Source organism: Chelonoidis abingdonii, chromosome 6 (assembly GCF_003597395.2).
Source record: "Chelonoidis abingdonii isolate Lonesome George chromosome 6, CheloAbing_2.0, whole genome shotgun sequence".
Classification (NCBI taxonomy): Eukaryota; Metazoa; Chordata; order Testudines; family Testudinidae; genus Chelonoidis; species Chelonoidis abingdonii.
Window position 1 is genome coordinate 17241991 of NC_133774.1, and position 14157 is coordinate 17256147.

Below are 14157 nucleotides of genomic sequence, written 5' to 3' on the forward strand. Positions count from 1 at the left end.
TGGGCTCAAACCAAATCCTCAGAACTGATCAGCCCCCACAAATTTTGGAAGAGCTCAGCTCTGGATTCGTGTTCAGTTCTGGGCAGTGGACCTGATTCTGACTTTGATTACACTAGTTTTGCATCCACAGGTTTCTGTAGACTTAAGTCAGGAATAACTCGAATGAACAGTGGTGTTAAGAGGAAAGCCTGCATCTTAGGCCCACTCTTCCATTGCTGCTTCTTCAGCCTCTTAGCATCTACATATTTGTAACTGCAAGCAATAGGACTACAGCACTTCTCCTAAGGGGAAACTACTTATTGTTCCTACTCTGGGCACCTGTTAGTATTATGCTCTATTTCTAGGAGATATTTCTGGGTGTCGGTGCATAGAACTTCCTCAACCCCCAGCACACTGCAGAATCATAGCAATCCATTTCTAGTGTATCATTTCTCAGATGCAGTCACCGTGGTCATATGTAGCCACCACAGGCTTTTTTTGCAGCCACAGCCCTCTGGGCAGTGATTGCGGGGGAAGGGACTGCCTGCTGAATTTTGCTGTTGTAATTAGAACACCTCAAACTTTTTTTGAGGTTTGTCCTATGTCAGGTTCTAATTCTGTCTTCCTGTTCCAGGGTGAATGGCTGCTGTAGCTATGCCATGGAATCTTCTCTCTCATGCACTGTTTAGTGCAGAGGTCGGCAACCTTTCAGAAGTGGTGTGCTGAGTCTTCATTTATTCACTCTAATTTAAGGTTTCGCATGCCAGTAATATATTTTAACATTTTTAGAAGGTCTCTTTCTATAAGTCTATAATATATAACTAAACTATTGTTGTATGTAAAGTAAATAAGGCTTTTAAAATGATTAAGAAGCTTCATTTAAAATTAAATGAAAATGCAGGACCGGGGCAGTGTGAGTGCCACTGAAAATCAGCTTGTGTGCCGCAGGTTGCCTATCCCTGGTTTAGTGGCTGTTCAACAGAAATTTGAACAGTGATTAGAATGAGCCCAAACTAATCCCCCAGACCTAACTACTCTCGGAGTACTTGAAATCTGGGGATGGATCTGAGTGCTTCAGGCTGCATACCAAGGAGCTGATTCTCCACTCTCTTCTGTTCCTTACCAGCTCATCAGCCAGGTTTGAACTTGGGCACTTCAGCACCAAAGCACATGTGAGCTGGAGGAGGCAGCAGCTAGCAGTAGCAGGCTGTTAAATTCTACGTGGCCTAGCTACTCTGGGGATGGGGACTATAATACACATTTCACAGTTGTGTGGTGCTTTCATCTTTCACACCTAGGTAAAAGTGTGGCCACATCTGACTTTTCAATTCATGCTCACCGGTGGTGGAATTTTACACCCACTTTGCCTAGTGTAAATGGCTTTGCAGGATGCAAACAGTGGAGAAACAGCCTTGGCTCTCTTGTCAGCAGGACGCATTTGTATCACTTTTCATTCTTTAAGGTCAAATCCTGCAGGCCTGACTCAGGCTGCACTCTCCTTGGTTTCCTCCGTGTTACTCTTGGCCTGCCACAGCCCTACTCTTCTAGTCTGTGCCATCTTGCCAGAAAGGATTGTATCAGAGCATCCACTAGGACTGAGCTAAAACCACCAAACACATTTATCTAGTGCAGTCAGCCTAGTCTTTAGAGGTAAAATGGTGATAAGAATATAAGAATGGCCATAGTAGGTGAGACCAATGGTACATCTAGCCCAGTATCCTGTCTTCTGACAGTTGTCAACATCAGGTGCTTCAGAAGGAATGATCAGAGCAGGTGATCGTCAAATGATCCATAGCCCATTCCCAGCTTCTGCCAAACAGAGGTTAGGACACTTCAGAGCATGTTTTTGCATCTCTGCCCATCCTGGTTAATAGCCATTGATGGACCTGTCCTCTGAACTTTATCCAGTTCTTTTCTGAAATCTAGAAACACATACTGCACTTGATCACTATGCAGTGCTTTGGCTCAGTGGTTCTCGGGGTACGCAGAGGCCTTCCAGGGGATACATCAACTCAGCCAGGTATTTTCCTAATTTTACACAGACTACATAGAAAGCAATAGTAAAGTCAGTACAAACTAAAAGGTTCATATAAACAATTACTTTTTTATACTATACATTGAAATGTAATAACAATATTTATATTCCAATTGATTTATTTGATAATTATATGGTAAAAATGAGAAAATAAGCAATTTTTCAGTAACAGTGGGCTGTGACACTTGTATTTTTATGTCTGATTTTGTAAGCAAGTAGTTTTTAAGTGAGATGAAACTTGGGGGTACCCAAGACAAATCAGACTCCTGAAAGGGGAACAGTAGTCTGGAAAGGTTGAGAGCCACTGGTCTAGCTGACCTCATCTGGGATTTTTGTATGTGGAACAAGTGTAGAATATATCATAAACTGATGTATCTAACCACTCTGCAATGCAACCCCTTTTCTGCTTTATCTGAATCAGTGACCAATGTACCATGCATATTCTGGTGCTGTTAGTAAACTAGGTCTATCTCTCTCTTAGTTTTTCTTATGTAAAAAACATCCCACCCATCATTCATTGTATATTTTATATTCAACTAAAGATACATATTTGCCAAACTGTTTGCCCCTTATCACAAAATCAGTCAGATCTTGATTCTTGTTGTATGTATGTTCTGCGCTGGTTAGCCTGGCAGTCCCACTAATTAGTTCCTCTCGCTTGTTTCTGAGACGAGACATCAAAGTAATAAGACTGGGTTTTCTTTAGACTCCAGCCTATTAGGAAACAGAAAATCTGTCATTTAAGGCTTTACAAAGCACTATGTAAACTCAAGAAAACATCACAAATCCAACCAAATAGATTGTAGTACCTGACTTACATTTTAAGTGCCCGATTAATGGCATATAACAGTTTAAGATTCTTACATAACTCTCTAAGCAGGAGAAACTGCAGCTATATAAAACACACCACCTATATTTTGATCTAGTGCAGCATGATCAATGCGTGCCATTCATTCTGTAATCGTGTGACTAGTGTGTGTGGACCACTGCTCTCTACTGGAAGGACTTAGGATGGCTCAGCAGTGTGTCATAGGCCTTATACGAATTATAGCTAATGGAGATTCTTCTTTAGCTCAGTTGCAGCAAAAGGCTCAGCAATCTGGCTGTCACTGTGAAGTTCAGCTGTACTGTGGTGTTCAGCACATTGACAAGTATGAAGTCCTTGGTGGCCACAGATTTACGATATCTGATGTTTACTAGAAAAGTATTTTGAATGGAGTTTAGGCAGCGATACCTTCATATAGTTAAACCTGGATTAGACTGTAAGATGTATTGCTGCAGTATTTTCACAATCCCTTCATGTTTGCTGCTGAAGGTTGGGGGGTTCTTTTTCTTTTTTCTTTTTTTTGGTACCAGACTGGACCAGTTCAAACCGCTCCACTGTTGAGAGCAGGATAAATGATCAACTTGTCTTAACGCAGCAAATTGCAGTGCAATGCTTGTGCAAAGGGAATATCCCGTTACTGAGAACTATGCCCATGGTACCTTGTTAAATGGCACTTTGTGCCCTTGCTGTACACTTTTACTGCTCCGCAGGAGCTGATCGTAACTGTCTGACTAATCCAGATGAAAGAGAGAAATGCACAGAATGAGGAATGTAAAATATGTTCTGAGGGGGAGGAGGGAAATGCAGGTGGTGATTTCCATGGGGTTTTATCTAACATCCCTTGCCTTCAGCAATGAATAATAAAAGCTAATCTCTCCGGACGTTGCGTGATGCAACCCTCTGCTTGGGTAAGACAATGAGGAGGCAATATGCAGCCTAGGACTTGAGAAAGCTTGACATTTAAGGCAGAGCTAGGACTTAATGCATCAAAGAACTGTCACTGGGGAGATTATTTCTCGTGCTGTGGAAGGTTGTGATTTGCCATAGAATGAAGCCAATAGTAATGACATGCCACTCTTACAGAGTGGATTTTAACTCTAGATCGCAAAGTGCTTTATGAAGGAGATCATTATCATTATCCCCATTTTACAGCTGGGGAAATTGAGGCTCAGAGATGGGACTTGACCATGGTCACCCAGCATACCAGTGGCAGAACCAGGAACAGATTTTCTGGGTTGTTGTCTAATCCTCCCTTCACTCATCCACACTGCCTCCCCCCCACCCACCCATGAAGGCAATGTATCCTGTCTAGTCTGTTCAGCTTACACAGTATTGGCTTTTTATGTCTCTCCCACTAGGGATAGGATCTGCCATTTTCATTCCCATCGGGCTGGATTGGCACCTTTCAGTTCAGGAAGTAAGTAATGCAAATAAGGGGGATTGTATAGCTATGCTGACCCATGAGCAGGCCTGGGATGGGTTATGACTTCTGATTGAACCCACTGAGTGATACTTCACTCTATGAGTCGTCCCACTGAACTCAACGGGGCTACTCATGAAGTCTGCTGTCACTGAACCCAAGGGTAGCAGAATCAGCCTGTCTAAGGTAGCAGAGCCTGGCCTCTGGCTTTGTAGATACTTGTCAAAACTCCATCCTTCTGTCATTGAGAAATTAAAAAATATTGCAAAAAATGCACAGACTTCTGTTTACACAGGGCCTGTCTGCGCACAGTGGGTGAAATCCTGACGTCAGTGGGAGTTTTGCCATTGACTTAAATGGGGCTAGGATTTCACCCCATCTTGCACTCCTGTTGGCTCTGCAGTGAGGGTTTGTCAAGTAATATTTTACACAGAGCTGAGCTGAAAGGGTAGTTTCACAGAAATGTAGCTGTGAAAGGGGTCCCCCAACCCTCCGTGATAAGGCATGATTAAGTATGCCTATGTGATGAGAGCTGTTGGTGCAAAAGGAAACAATTGAAAAAGGGTTCAAGGCACTAAATGTGGCTGTGGATCAGGGTTTGAATTTTAAATACCTTCAGGGTGTTGAGGGAAGTGGGTGTTCAGATCTTGTATTTCAGTTTGGATCCCTCTTTCAAAAAGCCATGGTAATTTCAATCTCTATTAGAAACATATGGCGGAAAACATGCTGCCTTCTCTATTGAGGGTAAAACTGAGAAGGAAAGAAATGTAATTGTCTAACTTCAGAATGTGCCAAAAGGGGGGAGTGATGCCTGATGCTGTACCTTATAAGGGAGAAAGCAGCAAAGATTAGAATGGAGCTCACTGTTTAAAAACCATTATTTTTAACCTACCACATCTATCTGGATTATACTTATTCCTTCTTACGTAACCAGGAGGAAACCTTTGAGATGCAATTATCTTCTTTCATTGAGGTCAAGGACCAAATAAAGTATAAAGCCTCCCACTCCTTGGCACTTTGCATAGTGCATTATAATGCAAATACTGTACATTCCATATTGGGAGACTCCGATAACAGCACAAAGGTGAACTGCACAAATCTGGCATTAAAAAGGTTTCATGAGAAATCCTGTTCTGTTGGGTTTATAGGTTAGCGAGGTAGGAGACTGGCTGTATGAACGGAACCTATCCTCATTGAACAGATTTCTGTTGTACTGTGCTATACATACCCAAACTATCTGCCCTCTTATAATTAGCTTAAGATTGAATTAAACCAGGAGAGCCTAGTTCAAACCGGCATGGTCTGTGCTGTGATCAAGGCTGAAAGGTTGAAGGTCAAATGCCCTTTTCATTCCAGCTGCTGGAGTAGAGTTAACCACTCATAGTAATAGAATAGAACTGTAGGTCCATTAAATATTACTTAGGAGGACAAAGGGCAAGTATTATGCCATGGCCAGTCGGGGCCACGCCCAGAAGTCCTTACTCAGAGCAACCTCTTATTTCCATCATTGGGAGTATTGCCTAAGTCAGGACAGTTTAAATTGGAGGTTGGGCAGAGTTTGTCACCTTTACTCCCATTGGGTAAGTGCCTTTCTCCACCAGATCGAAGACATTGCTTGGGGCATGAGGTACTAACACATTATTACAAGGGAGGCAGGTTCAGGGACTAGGAAAGAGCTCAGGAGTTGGACTTGGATATTTTAGGCCATGCTTACCTGGGAAGCTATACTGGTTATACAGATATATTGATACCCGTTTAGTCCCATGTAGGCACTTTTCTCCCAGAGTGTCCACACAATGGTTAAACTATTGTAACTATATCTGTTTAAATTCACAGCTTAGCTTAGACCAAGAAAATGTCCCTTTACAGAAAAGGCCTTAGAAGCAGAAAGTAAGGGAGGATGGGGGTTGGGCGGGGTTTCAAAGCCAAGTTTTCCCCTTAGAATCTATACATGGTTCTTGCCATACACTGGCAGAAAATGTGGTTCATAACCAGAGGTGACAGTAAGCCGGTACGACCTGGTATGGTGTACCGACAAGAGCTGGTACTCTGTACTGGACCGGCTTCCTCAGGTGGCAGTTTAAAGGGCCTGGGGCTCCCACCAGTGGCTGGAGCCCGGGCCCTTTAAATTGCCACCCGAGCCCCGCTGCCAGAACTGGCAGAGATTTAAAGGGTCCGGGGGCAGTAGTGGCAGCTGGGACCCCTGGGGCTCCGTTGGCAATTTAAAGGTCCCGGGGCTCCACTGCGGTAGTGGTGGCTGGGAGCCTCTGGCGCTTTAAATCACCACCAGAGCCCCCGGCTGCCACTGCTACCCCAGGGCTCCAGCAGCAGGGCTCAGGTGGTGATTTAAAGGGCCTGGGGCTCCAGTGTGGTAGCGGTGGCCAGAGCCCTGGGCCCTTTAAATGGCCCCTGAGCCCCAGGGCTCCCAGCCACCTCTGCAGCTGGTAGTTCTGGCAGTGATTTAAAAGCCCCAGCTGCCACTAAGTCAGCTGGAGCCTGGGGCCCTTTAAATCTGGATTTAAAGGGTCCGGGGTTATAAAGGCCCCACCTCTTCGGGTTGAGGCCCCCCCTTCTGGTTGAGGCCCCGCCCCCTGCTCAGGAGTCCAGCGTGTCGGTAAGTCCTTTAAGTTACTTTAACCCCTGTCCACAACTGCCTCTGTAGCACCAACTGCCCTATCCCTGGAGAGCTCACTGTGTTGTGTTAGATCCGTATACAGGAATGCGGTGTTCTTGGGGCAGGACTAAAGAGCTGGTAGGAAGAGTTTACCACACAGACTTTCCTTCTTGGAGCTGAGCCCAATGACAAGAATCTGAACCTTTGCTAACTTTTCTGGGAAAACCTTCTGTGGTTTGAATCTTCCCTGACTTTGTAGGATGGAAGGTCCCAAAATGGTGGCAGATGGATAGTCCTTGGGAGCAGGGCTGGTGGTAAGGTATCATTATTTGGGGGCAAGTGGGTATTTTGGGGTCCCTGGATGTTGCTGTTTTGAAAAACAACCAACCTTCCAGGTGTTCAGGAACTAGTCAGAACCTTGGAAAATCTTGGAGTTTAAGAGCTTAAAAAAGTAAAATGTGGCTACTGTTACTGTTTTGCTGTGATTTATAATTTTGGTCTTTCTGACCAGAATCGGAATCACCTTGAAGATTGTTTGGTGGTGCAAATGTCCCGCCGGTGGCACCAGGCCTGCTTGGAAGCAGTGTGAATGTGCAGGGAGGGGAGCCCCGGGGTCCATGTAGGGTAAGCAGTGTCTGACGTGCAGAATGCTGTGTCCTTCAGCTAGTCCGAGAGATCTGAGCTCTAATGCCTGAACCTGTTTGTTTCTTCAGGGGTGGGGGAACAAAGCCAACCCTCACCCCGATGGAATAATCTGGGAAGCTCAATAAGGGCTACTTTACAGTTTCTCTTTCCTACTCTCGCAGACCCTGGGTTTGCATGGGAGGAGTGACCCAGCTCCAAAAGTGGAACTTTCTCTAAAGCAATTACTGAGTTATATACTGTAGCCTCCTCTGTGCAGCAATATATTCACAGGCAGCTACAGCATCCCACAAAGTAATCTATTTAAGGTACTGAAGTCAATTCCACCCTCAGTTATTAAAACAACACATGCTGTATTTTTGCTGCAAACATACTTAATTCAGCGTGGCAATGTCTTGGCAGTTAAGCCATCCCAATGGGTAGTAATCCTATATGCTGCTCTCCGTTCATGATATCATGTTTTATCTATGCTACTGATCACCCATCTTTCAAGGCACTGCTGTTTTCTGGCAGCCTCCCTTGTTAAGTTTTCTATGGGAAGTGGTAGGAGAGAAGGAGCTGTATCAAATTCATCTGTGATGACCACTTGCTAGATTTCCTGTGGCTCCTGCAGCATCGTCTGCAGTAGAGCTGACAGAATTTTTCATTGAAACCTTTTTTTTTTTTTTTTTTTAATGAATATTTTCATGGGTGCTGATGAACCTTTCACTGTGAGAGGATCTCAGGACAGGATGGAATTTTTGATCAAAACTAGAGTGAGCGAGATGAGTGGATCAGGTATCCAGCTGGGATTTAGGAGAGTTCACATCTTTGCTTCTGCCTGATTTAGAGCAGGGGCTCACACCCATGTGTCCCTCATCCCAGGTGAGTTCCCTAATCATCACACTATTCTGGGATCTTTTTTGGTTTTTCATGGAAAATGGTTCTGTTTTTGTCTTGATGCAGGAAAAAAAAATTAAATTTGAAAAATTTTCACAGGATGGGAAAATAGCTTCCCACCCAGCTGTTGTCAGCTGTCCCTTGCAAGACTTCTGAATCCAGGCCAGGCCAGTGGTCACAGTAGCAGCACAGGCTGGATTTAGTTAGACTGGCAGCGATTGAGCCAGAGAGAACTAAGGGTCCTGTCTGTGTCCAACAGCCTCAGTAAAGAATCCCTTTTCTGTACATTACAAGAGTCCTCTCTCTTCTCTGCCACTACATTGGCAACAAGGATGGTGTGCTGGACAGGTGGCTGCTCTGCAGTAAGTTAGAGATACTATAGGTTGACCTGCTTATGGGAATGTTTACTGTATGAATATGTTGGTTTACCTTAATAGTAAGTTGTTGGGCAAAACAGGAACAAGTGAAAACAATAGCTTGAGATAAGCTACCTCCTGATAACACTTCAGGATGGTTAAGAGACAATGCCTGAGTTATTAACAGTGAAGATTCTACATCTGGGCTCCAGCTATGTTACAAAGCTTGCTTTGCCAATGCTGGGAACCAACAGATCAAAGAAACTGTAAACTATTAAAGACACACTCTGTCTAGAAGTCTTACTTTGTTTGAAGAGTTAATGCTTCCCCCAGAGTAATGGAAACACAAGAGAGTTAAGAACTTGCGGAATTAAGGGTCTGATACTAACTGATTTCAATGGGAGCTAGGGATGCTTAATGCCTCATGGCCTCAGTCTGTGGCTTTGCAGTATTAGTGAAGCCTGGTTGAAATTTAATGAACATTGTCTATCGGGAATAGACACTACTATGCTGCAAAACTTCATTATCTGTGCTGCTGGGATACTGCAAACTCTACAGCACGTGCTCCTCGCCCTAGCTGTCGTGCTGCTAGGTCCTGCTGTTTCCTTCCATATTTATCCTTCCATTATCTAACCTGCCAAAACATGCAGTTCTTCTCCATATGATCACAGATTTCTGTGATCAAACTGAGAGCAAAAATATCATGTCTGCTGACAAGAAAATACCCCCAACTAGTTTCTGGTACAATTACTAGTTAATTGTGCAGTAGGTCAATAGAGTAGGATGTTGTTTGTTGCTCTTTAACTGGGTCCTTCTGAGCATAAGAGTTGGTCTCTTTCTTTGCAGCTGCTGAATTTATCCCTGTGGCAAGCTGTAAATGCGCTCCGGCATGCATGGGATTACTCCATTCCAGCCCATCACATGGCTGATCTGGGTGGGGTTATAAAAGGAAAAGGGGAAATGATGTAAAGTGGTTGTTGCAGAGGAAGGCTGCGCCTTCTCCTTTTCTGCTGGCTGTACCTGAAAAGACCTTGGATGGTTATTTACCCAGTGGTTTGAGTTTTGAGTCTTGGTTTTGAAGTAAAACAAGCCCAGAAGAAAGGGATGTGCAGTGACCTGTAGTTGCAACTCTTCTTTTTCCTTCCCCAGCTGACCAGTGTGTACGCTGCCGTACAGCCCCTTCCTCAGATAACATGTTATTGGCAGAATAGGGATTAGAAGCCAAGAATGCACACTACCAGTCCCTTGGTTCAATCATTGTACACTACCACCTCCCAGTCCAACAAGAGGCTCCTACCTTTAAAAATAGGTGTCTTGGCCAGACGTGTACAAAGCAAATGCCTTTCCTATGGAAAGGTAACTTCTAAAAAAACGTATTCCAAATAACACTGTGCTGTGTGAATACGGAAAGTAACTGACTTAAAGAATATCATCTTCCTGTCAGAGTACAAGATAATGATAGTTGTCTAACCACTTCTGTAGCAGAATTACTGTTATTCCCAAGCGGTTGTGCATTGGATTAATAACAACCAGTGCTGGCAGAATGAGAGATGCCGGGGGTCAATGTCTCCTTGTGGAATATTCCTTTGGAAAATGCCATCATGTTAACACCTTCTGATTCCCTCCTGGTGTCAAGAGATTGTGGTGTTGAATAAAAACACCCTGCTCTGCAACAGGAAAACAAAAGACACAAAATTCAAAGAGTTAGGATTCCCATGGTAGGGCAAAATCTGTATTGAACATGTGAAGGGAAAAAAGGAAGGAGCCACGGGTATTACCAGCAATGTGGGGCTATAGCAAGGAGATTCTCCATCACTGACAGTTCTAAAATCAAGAGTAGCTGTTTTTCTAAAAGAGATGCTCTTGTGCAAACAGGAATTAATTCAGGGAAATCCTGTGGCTTGTGTTAAACAGAAGGTCAGACTAGATCATCACAGTAGTCCCTTCTGGCTTCATAATTTGTGAATCTAGGGGTACGTCTACACTGCATGATTATTTCGAAGTAGTTTAAACCGATATTACAAAACCGATGTTATAAAATCGGTTTTGCGCATCCACAATGCGATCACAAAATCGATTGCTTGGCGTCCATGTCCAAGGCTACAATCGATTTAAGGAGCGGTGCACGTGAGTAGCTGTCCTACATATCCATAGTTCCACTTCCGTGTTGAGAGCACAGTGCTGATGGGCAGAAACATTGCCCCGGGTGGTGCTGGGTACAGCCCACCCCTCCTTTGTGAAGCAGCAACAACCCTTTGGCGCCTTTTTCGCGGAGTGCATTGAGCAAACGCCATAGCACAGCAATCATGGACCCTGAGATCACAAACGGTATCCTGACCGTTGTCAACACTCGCGTACTCTCGTGCTGACTATACTGAACAATGAACTGCAAAGGCAGAGAGGAGAGGAGGAGCAGCTATTGCTGAGCGCGAGGACACGATGACGAGATGGAGCAGAATTCTCCATAACGCTGGCCCCAGCGTTTGGAGCTACTGCTATTAACGGGGCATCTTCTACCGATTGAACACGAATTGGGCACGGGAAAAAGCACGACTGATGGACCGCATGTTTTGACGGTGTGGGACGATTCGCAGTGGCTGCGAACTTCGCATGCGTAAGAGCACTTGTTAGAACTTTGTGACATGCTTTCCCTGCCTGAACGCCTAATACAAACATGAGAGCAGCCCTCACAGTGGAGAGCGAATGGCAATAGCCTCTGGAAGCTTGCAACGCCAGACAGCTACGGTCAGTCGGGAACAATTAGAGTGGCAATCTACTGTGGGGCTGCAGTGATGCAGTAGCCAAAGCAATCGTTAAGCTGCTGCTACGAAAGGTTGTGACTCTGGGAACGTCAGATGATAGTGGATGGCTTTGCTGCAATGGGTTTTCCGAACGTGGGTGGGCAATAGATGGACCCATATCCTATCTTGCCAGAACACAGGGCACCAGTACGTGAACCGCAAGGGTACTTTTCAATGTGCTGCAAGCACTGGTGGCCACAAGGGACGTTTCACCACATCCACGTGGATGGCAGGAAGGTTCATGACGCTCGCGTCTTCAGGAGCACTAGTCTGTTTAAACGGCTGCAGCAAGGATTACTTCCAGACCAGAAAATAACCGTTGGGAATGTCAAATGCCTATAGTTATCCTGGGGGCAGCCTACCCTTTGATGCCATGGCTCATGAAGCCATACACTGGAGCCTGGACAGTGGTCAGGAGCTGTCATACAGGCTGAGCAATTGCCGGATGTGGTAGAATGTGCATTTGCCGTTTAAAGGGTCGCTGGCGATCATTACTTACTCGCTCAGACTCAGCCAAACCAATGTCCCGCTTGCTATTGCTGCTTGCTGTGTGCTCCACAATCTTTGTGAGACTAAGGGGAGACATTTATGGCTGGGTGGGAGCTGAGGCAAATCACCTGGCCGCTGAGTACAGCAGCCAGAGACCCAGGGGATTAGATAGAAGGCACACCTGGAGGCGCTGCGCATCAGAGAAGCCTTAAAATGAGTTTCAGCACGGCCCAGGGTACGGTATGATCTGTTTGCTTCCCTTGATGACCTCCGCACTGATGGACTTATTCAGTGTAAGCAACCACCTCCCCTTTTCATTACAGGTTGCGAAGGAAATAAATTCTGTATCGTTTAAAATCCTTTATTATTCATTAAAAGTAATTATGCATGCTGTTACAAATCATGAGTTTTCTTACTCGATTCCTGTAAGCAACCACCTCCTTTCGATGTATTCTGTATTACAGAAGAACTATAAAAAAAGGCAGAGAATTGGAAGGTGTCCCTGGCTGCTGTGCTTTGGAAGGAGGGGAAGGAAAGGCTATTAAGCACATTGTAGCGTAATTACAGCTTTTCTGAACTCTGCAGGGGTGTGGAGGAGTAGGCGATGCAGAAGAGCCTTCCCCACGGTTCTTACACTCGGGTGAGGGAGATATGGACGTGGGCTTGCAGGGAGGTTATACAAGGGCTGCAGCGGCACTCTGCTACTGTGCTGCTCTTCTGAAGATGCACATGCGTTGGAGGATTTCAGTTTGAGAACGCAGCAGATCCAGCGTTGCATCTCTCCAACGCTGGTCTTCCTGCCTAGCCTCTCAGATCGTTCACTGGCATCTTTCCTGTACTTTGGCTACCACATCCTCCAATCATTCTGTTATCCTCTCATTGCATGTTACTTCAATAATTTCTGTGAACATTTCATTCGCGTCTTCTTCTCCTCCGCCGTATCACAGCACGCCCTCGAGATGGCATAGGGACTTCAGAGAAATGTGCAGCTGCATGGGAAGGCAACAGGTGATAAGTATGTGAAAGATACCTTACAGAGCAATGAAGTACTCTTTCACATAGAACTATCCACTTACAGAGCACATGTGATCTCTATACAAGGTCGCATTTGTAGCGTTTAAATATTCAGTGTCTGTGTGACTGGTGTGGCGCACACACAGACGCAGTACGGCCAACGTACGTCACGCGGCGATGGTAAGTGAGGCTTAAAATTTTGACTTCTCCCGCCGTTCATATACACAGTGATCTAATGATTCCTTGCTCCTGTTAAGAGAACCATGCAACGCCCAAACCCCCTCTTTCAATCACCAACAGCGCATGGCTCCTATCATATAGATCGCTGCTAGTGATCACCCTACTCACCCCCGCATGCGTTGCTGTAGCAGGGAAGAATCCTGTTCCAGACGTGAAAACTCGTCGCTATCCTCCTCCCATCCCCGCTGGCAGCTAGCAAATCGCCATTCGCATATATATCCTTATTCTGATTTACATTCCTGATGTTCTAAAGGTAACAAGGATGATATCCTCTGCCTGAAATAGCACCGCAGGAGGCAGATCGTTTGTTAATGCAATGCCTTCAGTGCAATGCTTCAATGCCTGCAGTACCAATGTCTTGCAAAATGCAAGGCGTTGAAAGTTACCTACTATGGGGAACGGAGAAGTGTCTTGGCCAGAAATGTTCTCATATATCATAAGCTTTCTGAGTTCCTCCACGATCGATTTATGGAGATTAATTTGGAGGATTTTCGCTCCATCCCCAGACATGTTAACGAAATTTTCCTGTGACTGTAATGGCTGCAACTGCAGCAAAAGCCCTGGTGTCAAGCATATCTACAAAAACCGTCTGTTTTAATCCGTGTTTGGTACAGAATGAAGGACACTTACCGGAGGTCGCTTCCATGGCTTCACTGTCTGGGCTGCTCCTGGGAGCGCAGGACTGTAATTCTTGGTCTCAAAAGATCTGGCTGTTGGGGTTTACGGACTGCTGTGTGCTATCACCACGCTCATCTTCATCCTCAAATTCGTCTCCATCTTCCCCTCGGCTACATCCTCAGAACACTTGATATTTCAATCCCAAGTCTGAATCACGGACAGGGGTGGGGCACTGGTAGGCTGA

General features: G+C 45.1%; 1 protein-coding gene across 1 annotated transcript in view; it reads left to right on the plus strand.

Moving 5' to 3' along the window:
* MAPK4 (mitogen-activated protein kinase 4) overlaps positions 1–14157 on the plus strand; it is a 152293-nt gene that overhangs the window by 42041 nt on the left and 96095 nt on the right. The window lies entirely within an intron of this gene.